Raw genomic sequence first — 9,873 nt, 5'->3', positions numbered from 1 at the left:
TAGGTATGATCATGTATATAGGCATCACGTCCGTGACAAGTAGACCGAAACGATTCTGCATCTACTACTATTACTCCACACATCGACCGCTATCCAGCATGCATCTAGAGTATTAAGATCATAAGAACAGAGTAATGCTTTAAGCAAGATGACATGATGTAGAGGGATAAACTCATGCAATATGATATAAACCCCATCTTTTTATCCTCGATGGCAACAATACAATACGTGTCGTTTCCCCTGCTGTCACTGGGATCGAGCACCGCAAGATTGAACCCAAAGCTAAGCACTTCTCCCATTGCAAGAAAGATCAATCTAGTAGGCCAAACCAAACTGATAATTCGAAGAGACTTGCAAAGATAACCAATCATACATAAAAGAATTCAGAGGAGATTCAAATATTGTTCATAGATAAACTTGATCATAAACCCATAATTCATCGGATCTCAATAAACACACCGCAAAAGAAGATTACATCGAATAGATCTCCAAGAAGATCAAGGAGAACTTTGTATTGAGATCCAAAGAGAGATAAGAAGCCATCTAGCTAATAACTATGGACCCGAAGGTCTGAGGTAAACTACTCACACATCATCGGAGAGGCTATGTTGTTGATGTAGAAGCCCTCCATGATCAATGCCCCCTCCGGCGGAGCACCGGAAAAGGCCCCAAGATGGGATCTCACGGGTACAGAAGGTTGCGGCGGTGGAAATAGGGTTTTGGCTCCGTCTATGATCGTTTGGGGGTACGTAGGTATATATAGGAGAAAGAAATACGTCGGTGGAGCAACGAGGGGCCCACGAGGTTGGAGGGCGCGCCCAGGGGGGTAGGCGCGCCCCCCTGCCTCGTGCTCTCCTTGTTGATTGCTTGACGTAGACTCCAAGTCCTCTGGATCACGTTTGTTCCGAAAATCATGTTCCCGAAGGTTTCATTCCGTTTGGACTCCGTTTGATATCCTTTTCCTTCGAAACACTGAAATAGGCAAAAAAACAGCAATTTGGGCTGGGCCTCCGGTTAATAGGTTAGTCCCAAAAATAATATAAAAGTGTATAATAAAGCCCATTAAACATCCAAAATAGAATATAATATCGCATGGTACAATAAAAAATTATAGATACGGTGGAGACGTATCACCCGCTCAGGTGGTCCAAGTGCGCCATCACCTTCAGCTCGGCAGATCAGCTCAATTGCGCGGCCACCGCTGGTGCCCTCTCGATGCTCTATTCAGCCGTCATCAGCAACGTACAAGTCACCAAGACCCTTATCAACGGCGGCGCAGGGCTTAACGTCCTGTCCGTCGAGACATTCGACAGCCTTCAAGTGCCTTACGATCAGCTTCAGCCTACCAAGCCCTTCTCAGGAGTGACCGACGGTTCCACCACCCCAATAGGGCAGGTCCGCCTCCCTGTCACCTTCGGACAGCGCGACAACTACCGCACCAAGCTCATCGACTTTGACTTCACCCACATCCGTCTGCCATACAATGTCATCCTCGGGTATCTAGCCCTGGCCAAGTTCATGGCGGTGACCCACCACGGCTACAACGTCCTCAAGATGCCAGGAAGCGGCGGGATCATCACGGTCCCCTGCGAAGAAAGAGATGCGGTGTGCTCCCTCGAGTGCGCCTTCCAAGCCGCAGCAATCGAAGACCCCGATAGCAAGGGCGAACACCCTCCTGAGGCCATCCCTAAGAAGAAGAAGCAGCTACTCCGCACAGGGCCTCAGGGGAGCGGTGCCATGCCAGGGTCGGCGCCAGCGACTAGGGCGCCTCCCTCCCTCGCATAGGAAGGCGCGCCCGGCGCCCTCCTCTGGCAGGGCTCGGGGGCTCTCTTCTGGAGGGCCTCAGATCTCGCCCTTGGGAGGCGCTCGGGCACCACTTGGAGGCGTGCTTCGCGGCACGTTTCCCTCAAGAGGATACCAAGCGAGGAGCGCCCAGCGTTCATGAGTTCATTTCCAAGACCACTCAGGAGCTGTAGGAAGCAAGGGCCATGCGCGGCGATCGCCGCTCACCTGGCGCGGCTCCCCATCCAGGCGAGGATGGCGGGCTGCGCGTCTGCATCGACATCCCAGGGCTCAACAGGGCCGCATCCCAGGAACTCTTCTGGCCTTCGCGCGTGGGACGTTGCGAAGGCCCGCCTCACAGCTACGTTTGCATGACATTCGGCCTGCCAAGCGTGGCATCCACGTTCCAGCGCGACCTGCGGAGCATCTTGGCGGCTCAGGAGGCCAGGCATCACGCAGTCCTGGTGGAGATGGAGACGGTCCTCAAGGATCCGCCTGGGCCTTCGGAGCCTCCCGAGGCTCAGGGCCCTGGTGGCTCGTGAGGAGAAACCCCTTCACCACGCGTCTTCAGCTGCCTCAACACCCCTTCGACAACGGAACCAGGTGACATTTTCCAAGTTTATTTAGCTAGGAGCGCCCTCAGGGCCGCATCATTCCTGGGCCGCGTGGGTCCGTCCGTGCGGCATGTATCCCTTTTTATGTCTTTAGCTTACTCTGCTGGGGGCGCCCCTCGGGCGGCATCAACGCCAAGCTGCTCGGTTCTGACCCAGTGGCATGTATCGTTCATGCATTTACCTGAGCTATTTTGCTTTTCATGCATAATCTATCCATGGTTATCACTTGCTTGATTGTCACCCACCACGGGAGCCGCGCGCCGATCGTCTTTCTTCAGGGTCCTTCGCATAAGAAGGCTAGGCACGGCGTCTGTGCTCGGGCCCGTCCCTGCAGCATCGATAAATCCAACGGCTGAGCTCTGTCTGGCGGGCTGGTCCCGTTCACGTCACCTCCTGGGGTCATTGGTGCTTGGCCTTCTCATGTGATAACCTCAGGAGATTCGTTCGGTGCAGGTTGTCTAACCATCTCGCAGGGCCGCCATAGCCAACAAGAATCAAGACCAGGCGCAACCCGCCTTGAGGTAGGGCCTCGTGAGTCCCGCGCTGGCTCACGAGTGCCCAGACACACCTCGTCTAGCCCTGCCGTGCAAGCCACGTGTCAGGGCGGGGCTGTACACGCCCCGGGGGCTCTCCGCAGTAGGGAGTCCCCCCCCCCACACCAGTGGAAGCACCATGCTCCGCGCTGACGGTCGACACTACCAAGGAGCGGTTATGCCCGCGCAAGTGCGGAAGTGCTATGCTCCACGCTGGTGATAAACAACTGAGGGCGGCCCCTTGGCCGTATCAACCTCAGGGAGCTCTGAGCTTAGTATTTGGCCTCGTCGCAACGCCTCCCCCCGGGAGAGCCGCGCGAGGGGCTGGGCACGGGGGCTGCACTTGGGTCACGCCCAAGTGTACGCCGCCCTGCCAGGTCCCCTGGACCTGGTCGTCGCGCGCCCTCTCGAGCGGAGCCTTGGTGAGGAAAAAGGTATGAAGGTCGTTTGAGCGTCAAGGGGGACTCCTGAGCATCGCGACTCAGGAGCCTAACTGGTCACGTAGCCCCTCACTCCTTGGTCTCGTCCTGGTGTTCCGGACGACCCAACGGCGGTTGAGGTATGCGCGGGGCCGGGCCCTGGTGATGCAGAACACTAGACCTATTCTTCAATCTCCTTCCTGTAAGTTGTTTGCACGTCAAGGGGGACTCCTGAGCATCGCGACTCAGGAGCCTAACTGACCATGTAGCCCCTCACTCCTCGGTCTCGTCCTGGTGATCCGGACGACCCAACGGCGGTTGAGGTATGCGCGGGGTCGGGCTCTGCCGACGTAGAACGTAAAGTAAATAGGAAGGAAATCACAAAATGTCAAAGCAAATATTACAGGACATATTGTTCTCACAATACCAAACGCAAGTTTAAACGCCTCCACGAGGCATGGTGCATGTTGCAGGAGCTAAACAGGAAAGGAGCCGCAAGCAAGTCATCCCTGGACACCGCCGGCGCCCGCAAGAGGCGCTCCTTCCTTGGTGGTGTCGCCTTCACCTGTACCACCAGCCGAGGCTGCAGGATCAGTAGCGCTGCCGGTCGAAGGTGCAGGAGCAAAGGTGCAGAACTTCTTCAGCAGGGCCTCCACCTGACCCTTCACGGGTGCGGCAGCGGCTGCGCAGTGCTCGTCGTCCACATGCTCCAGCAGCTCGTCGAGGCGGGCGGCAGGATCGCGAAGATGGAGGTGGCTGAAGACGCGCGTTAGCGCAGCCGAGGAAAGGACACGAGTTTCTTCCTCTGCCATGGGGCCGATACCGCACACGACTTTCTCAAGCGCCTCGACCAAGTAGGGAAGCAGCTGGGCGGGGCCGTCCTCATCGGTGGTCAGCGGCTTCTCCAAGCCTTTCTCGTAGAGTGCCTTCAACGCCATGCGAGACCTCTCCTCGAGGAGCGCGAAGGCCACGCGGTCCTCGGCCAGGACTTCTGCCTTGGCGTCAAGCTCGGCCTTCTCCGCCCCCACCTTCTGCTCCAGCTTCTCCAGCCGGCTGCGTTCCGCGGCCTGCACCTTCGCCAGCTCCTCCAGTTCGGCATCGCGACCCTTGACGGCATCCTCCCGGGCCTTCATCTTCCCCTCCTACGCCTTGCGGCCACGAGCTTCTTCTGCACGCTCGTTGTGCAGGGTCTTCAGCTCGGCCTCCAGCACCCGGCAGAGCTCCCGGGCGGCCTCGACATCCTTCAGCTCCTCCTCACGAGCAGCCGCGGCTTGGGTGGTGGCCTGCTTCTCCTTCTTGGAGGTCGCTGTGGCCTGGCTCAACGCTGCCCGAGCAGACGCGTCAGAATGAAGCCAGCCAGAGACCAGCTCCAGGCGCCCGGCCACCAGGTGGGGGTCGGCGCCCTGAAGATCTTCTCGTAGCCGGGACATCTCAAGAAGAGCGCGCTCCAAGACATCAGGGGAGGCGGAAGGATCTGGAATCAGCGGTACAGCGGGAGGAGGAGGAGCCGACGTCGTCACCATAGCCCGGGAGACTGGGGGCTCCTGAGCTTTGGGGACCTCAGCAGCCGCGCCGGACATCAGCACCTCTGGAGCTAGTGGAGCCACGGGGGCAGACTCCACACGAGGATGCTCCTCCAGGCCTCGCGAGGACGACTGGGCCGGGGAGGTGTGAGCGCCATCGCTCCCCTTCTCCACGGAGGGAGGTGCGGCTGCCGCAGGCGGTTTGGTCCCGGGCAGTGTCGCCGGATCCTCCTTCCTCTTCCTTCGCCGCATGCGGTGGCCTAGCCAATCAACGGTGAATGTCAAGAATCAGCAGCATAAGCAAGGGCAAGACGGAGCACGAGCACTTACTGATCCACCGCGGTGTAGTCCACCCTTCTCTTGCTAAGCTTGAAGCCTGAGAGCCTCGCAGCCTGAGGCGCGGGAGCGCGGGCTCCAGGAGCAGAAGAAGGGGCAGCAGATGGGCCGGAGGCAGCCCCAGGTGGTGTTGGAGCTGAAGCAGCGCCCCGGGAGATCAACGCCGACCTGCCCTTTGTCGGAACCTCGGCCAGCTCCTCCCTCTCCGGAAGGGCATCAGCTTCGTCGTCGTCGTCAGGCAGGGTGCGGAGGATGTCAGCCTTGCGCAACGGGGAGGTCTCCCCCGTCCCCTCAGGGGTCGCCTCTGAGTCGCGCTCCTCCTCCTCTTCTCCCTCCCTGTGGGAATCACCAGAAGACATGTCCACCGACGACGTCACCACCGGGACCCCAGTAGGCGCCAGTGGCACCAGCCCGCGCCCATCAAAGGTGGGCATGGCGGCCGCAATCTGCGCTCCGTCCTCGCGAAGGAACAGAGGAACGAAGGGACTCGGCGGGTACTCCTGATCATCCCCGACCAAGAGGTGGAGAGCCACTGCCAGCTCTTCGTCAGATAAGGCCGCCGGACTCAAGCGGAGCTTATCTTCCGTGCCTTGAAGCATCCACAAGGGGCACGAGTGCGCCTGGAGCGGGGCCACGCGCAGCATCATGAACTCCCTCAGGAGCATGGCCCCCATCAGCTTCGCAGCCTTCGCGTTGCCCAGCTTCAGGTCGACATTCACCTTCTCCAGCACCAGCTTCGCCCGGTCATCAGTAAGCTTCACGCAAGACCATCCTTCGTCGGACTGGGGCATCTCCGTCGGCAGCCTCAAGCGCGGATGGACGCACTTGGCGTCCATCATGACCCACTTGCTCCTAAAGCCGTCGGCCTTCTTCCCGGTCTTCGAGATCGTGTTGTCTTTGCCGGCCGCGATGAAGTTGGCGCACCCAGAAGTGTGACCGTCGTTGATTCGGAGGAAGAAGAAGTGGCGCAGCAGGGCCACGGACGGCATCACCTCGACATACGCCTCACAGTAGAAGGCGAAGATCAACAAGAGAAGAATGGAGTTGGGATGGAGATGAAGGGCCTGCAACCTGTAATGGCGGAGGACGACGTAGAACAAGTTGGAGAAGGGGGAACCAGGCCCGCGACGACGCTGCTCATGAAGAAGGGGTAGAAGGTGCTCCCCTAAGCCTCTGGCTCGGCGGAACCGGCCCGGAGCTCGGTCTTCCCCTTCTCGTTGCTTTCCCCCGCCGTCAGCAGGCGTGTGGCGGCAAGGTTCTTCTCCGAGACATTGGGCGCGTCCAGCGCCGGCTCGTACCAAGCAGGCGGCGCAACAGCCTTGTTCTTTTGCGTTGCCATTGGTCGGAAGCTCAGAAGGGGATTGAAGCAGATCTGGATATTGCGGAAGCAAGGAGCGAGAAAGGGGATCTGAAGCGAGGCGGAGGAAAGCAATGAAGGTAAGCGTTGCCCGCGCCAGTCTTTTTGTTAGTCGGGCAGTTGCCGAGGCAGCGTGGGGAAGCGAAGACGCCCACGTTCAATCAATCGCCATGCGTCGACCAAGGCCGCAGGCTGTTGGGGCCCGCGACGCTCCGCACTTGCCCTTCAGCTTCGCCTCGAAGCCAAGTCCAAGCGCGCCTTGGGCCCGGGGGCTACTGTCGGCGTCCTGGGAACAGGGGTCCCCAGACTTGCCTGCCTGCGGCCCATGGCGTGGCTCCACCCGCGGCCCAGTACGGCCCGTCTTCACCAGCAAACACTCAAGACCCTCGCGAGGGGCCAAGCCTCGCGAGGCGGACGACGCAATACCTCCTCAGGGGCGGCCCCACCAGGCTAGCTCGGGAGGGGCGGAGAGATCAAGACAAAGGGAACCTCGTGAGGTTCCTATGACACAAGCCATGATGACCAAGGCCAGGCGGGCGCCAGCGCGCGCAGTGTCCTCGTTTTCTCTTTGGTGCTAAGGAGGCAAGCGCAGGCGAGGAGTACCAAGGCATCATGCAAAGGTTCCCATGTCGGTGCAACGAGATCAAGACCAGCAGGACGGCAGGATGGAGGTCATCGTGGAGCCCAATACGGTGTCACCACCAGAGCCTTTGGCAGGCAAAGACCACCTTTAGTCAGGATATCTTGTACTAGTTGTCCCCCTTCAAATTGGCCGTTGTGGCATCCCTTCCCGCTCAATATTTGGGAAGAGGACCAAGGCCTCTATAAATAGGACTAGCCACCACAGTAGGAGGAACATCTCGACTTGGGTAGAACTCACCTCACCTTGGATTGGATCCATTCCATCCTCACACTCACCAAGCATAAGAACACCTCTTCTCTGGGGGGCTGTTCTTCCCTTGTACTGTTCATCCTCAGCCCAAGAGGCAATCCACCACCACCACACTAGAGTAGGGTATTACACCACATCGGTGGCCCGAACCAGTATAAACCTTGTGTCTCTTGTGTTCTGGGTCTGGCGAGCTAAGTCTTGAGATCGCGGAGCGGTGAGGGCGTGATTAACTCGAGAGAGGAGAGATCTTCGTGCGCACCCCAGTGTTCGAACCCCAAGGGCTTTGCCGGAACCCAAAATCCGACAGCTTCGGAGCATCCATGTTTTCTTTATGTACTGATAGAACTGCAATCACACTTCTTGATTTTGTATATGTGTTTCCAGTGTGTAGATTTATTAAAAAAAGCAAACATGCTGCATTATATTTCTCATAACTTGTATGATTTCCTCTTCTTGCATGGCTTTTCAGGTTGTGTAATATAATTAGCCTGTTCATTCTAGCAATAATGTGTATATATTCAACCGTTGATGTCACATTACTCATGCTTCCATATTTACCTTTCATTGCATATATCTCCTATGGTGGCGGTCTCTCCGTCGACGTTTGTAACCGTATGCTTTCAGGCTTATGAAAATTAAGACAACATGATTACCAAAGCCATTTGGTAGTGTATGTAACTGTATATGTATGCTTCATTGCTTTAAATTGCTGAATTATATGCTTTGAACCTACATATGTTCTTCCATACTAGTTCACCAAACATATTTTGCTTATATGCTTCCAAGCAAACCACTGCCGTACTAACGAACTTCTTCTTCAAGTCGACGGAGGCAAACCGATATGTTGCTCCTAGTATGTCACTGGTGCCAAGATAGTGTGCGCCTTGAGGAGCTGCGCCAAAGGTTGGCTTGAGGGCCACATTGTCACATCCTATACATAAGCAAGTAGGGAAGCTAGTAGGATCAACTGACAATTCATAAGTATCGATCCTATGTAAATTATCTGTTTCGGAAGCAACATTGTTTGTCCATGGAACTATGAAAGCAGAATCTTTTGTCCATGGAAACAAATTGAGCACATTCGTATTTCTCCTTGTTTGAAGCAAGTGTACTCATGATAATGATTCTTTGTATAAAAAGGCCTTATTTATTTAGAAGCATTTTTCTAGTAGATGGAAACCCAATTTTCATGTTTTTGAAGTAAGACAAATCATCACTTAGGTAAAAATTCTTATACAATTTTAACAAATTTTTTTGACGGTGCTATGGCGGGCTTACGCTAGCCTGAACCATTTTCATTATAGATAAGATTGAGATATAACATGACGGTTACAACAGATATCACCCGACACATAGGAAAAGGAACCAGGAACAACAGAATAGAAGATGGAATAAGGAACAACAGAAAAAGAACCAGAAGCGAGCTACGACAAGCAGCCAACACCAAGAACCTAGCATCCATCACCACCAGTGGACCGAGAAGAGCGGGAACTAGCTTTGTTGGATCCGTCGAAAGGACATCTGCCACCGAGAAGACGTAGAGAAGAAGTTGCCTGCTACCATGCGGTCTCTGCACCTTGAAGAGCTAGGAGATCGTAGCCACCATCGAAGAGCATCCTGCTGCCTAGGAACGTCGCGGCAGAGAAAGCCACAGACCGTGCCGAAGGGCAATTTTCCGCCGAGATAGCCCTACACCTCCTCTGAGCCACACCACGGCCACCATCACAAATAGAGAGAACCATAGCACTCCGCAGGCCACCAAACCTCAAAAGCCATCAAAGGGTGCCGAACACCACGAGCCCCAAAAAGAGAGGTCAACCATCAGCATAGGATGACCAAGGTACCGGTCGCCGCCACAGAGCACCTCCACCGCCACCGCCCTACAAACCAGCAACCTGAACCAACACTCCAGCCCAGACATCAGACGACCAACCGCGGATCCCTGGCTCCTGAAATGACGCCCCAATGGGGAAAAACCATTGAAGATGTCGTCATTGTCCGATCCAGAGAAGGATCTGAGACTTTCGCCCGAAGCACAGAGAAATAGTCGGCAACGGTAGCTCCCCAATGATGCCTTCACGAAGGGACACGTCGCCAGGAGACATCATCATCATCGTTGCCGATGAGGTCGGCAATAGGCTTTCGCCCGAAGCATCCCAGCCCGGCCGACTCCGCAAACGCCGGCCGCCGAGTCCGGCAGCGCTAGACCTTCTCCTCTCCTGCCAGTCCACGACGAGCGTGCCCGCTTGGTCCAGCAAGAGTCATCCGCAAACACAGCCGCTCACCTCGAGCACCTGCACAGACAGAGTTGGTTCTGTCTCGGCTGCCACCTGCACCCAACCCCTCACCGCCGGCCACAACACCACACCACCACACGCCTACCCCGCCGACAGCAGCCACCACCGATCCCCCGGACG

Source organism: Triticum aestivum, chromosome 6D (genome assembly GCF_018294505.1).
Source record: "Triticum aestivum cultivar Chinese Spring chromosome 6D, IWGSC CS RefSeq v2.1, whole genome shotgun sequence".
Classification (NCBI taxonomy): Eukaryota; Viridiplantae; Streptophyta; class Magnoliopsida; order Poales; family Poaceae; genus Triticum; species Triticum aestivum.
Note: the sequence above shows the minus strand (reverse complement) of the source record.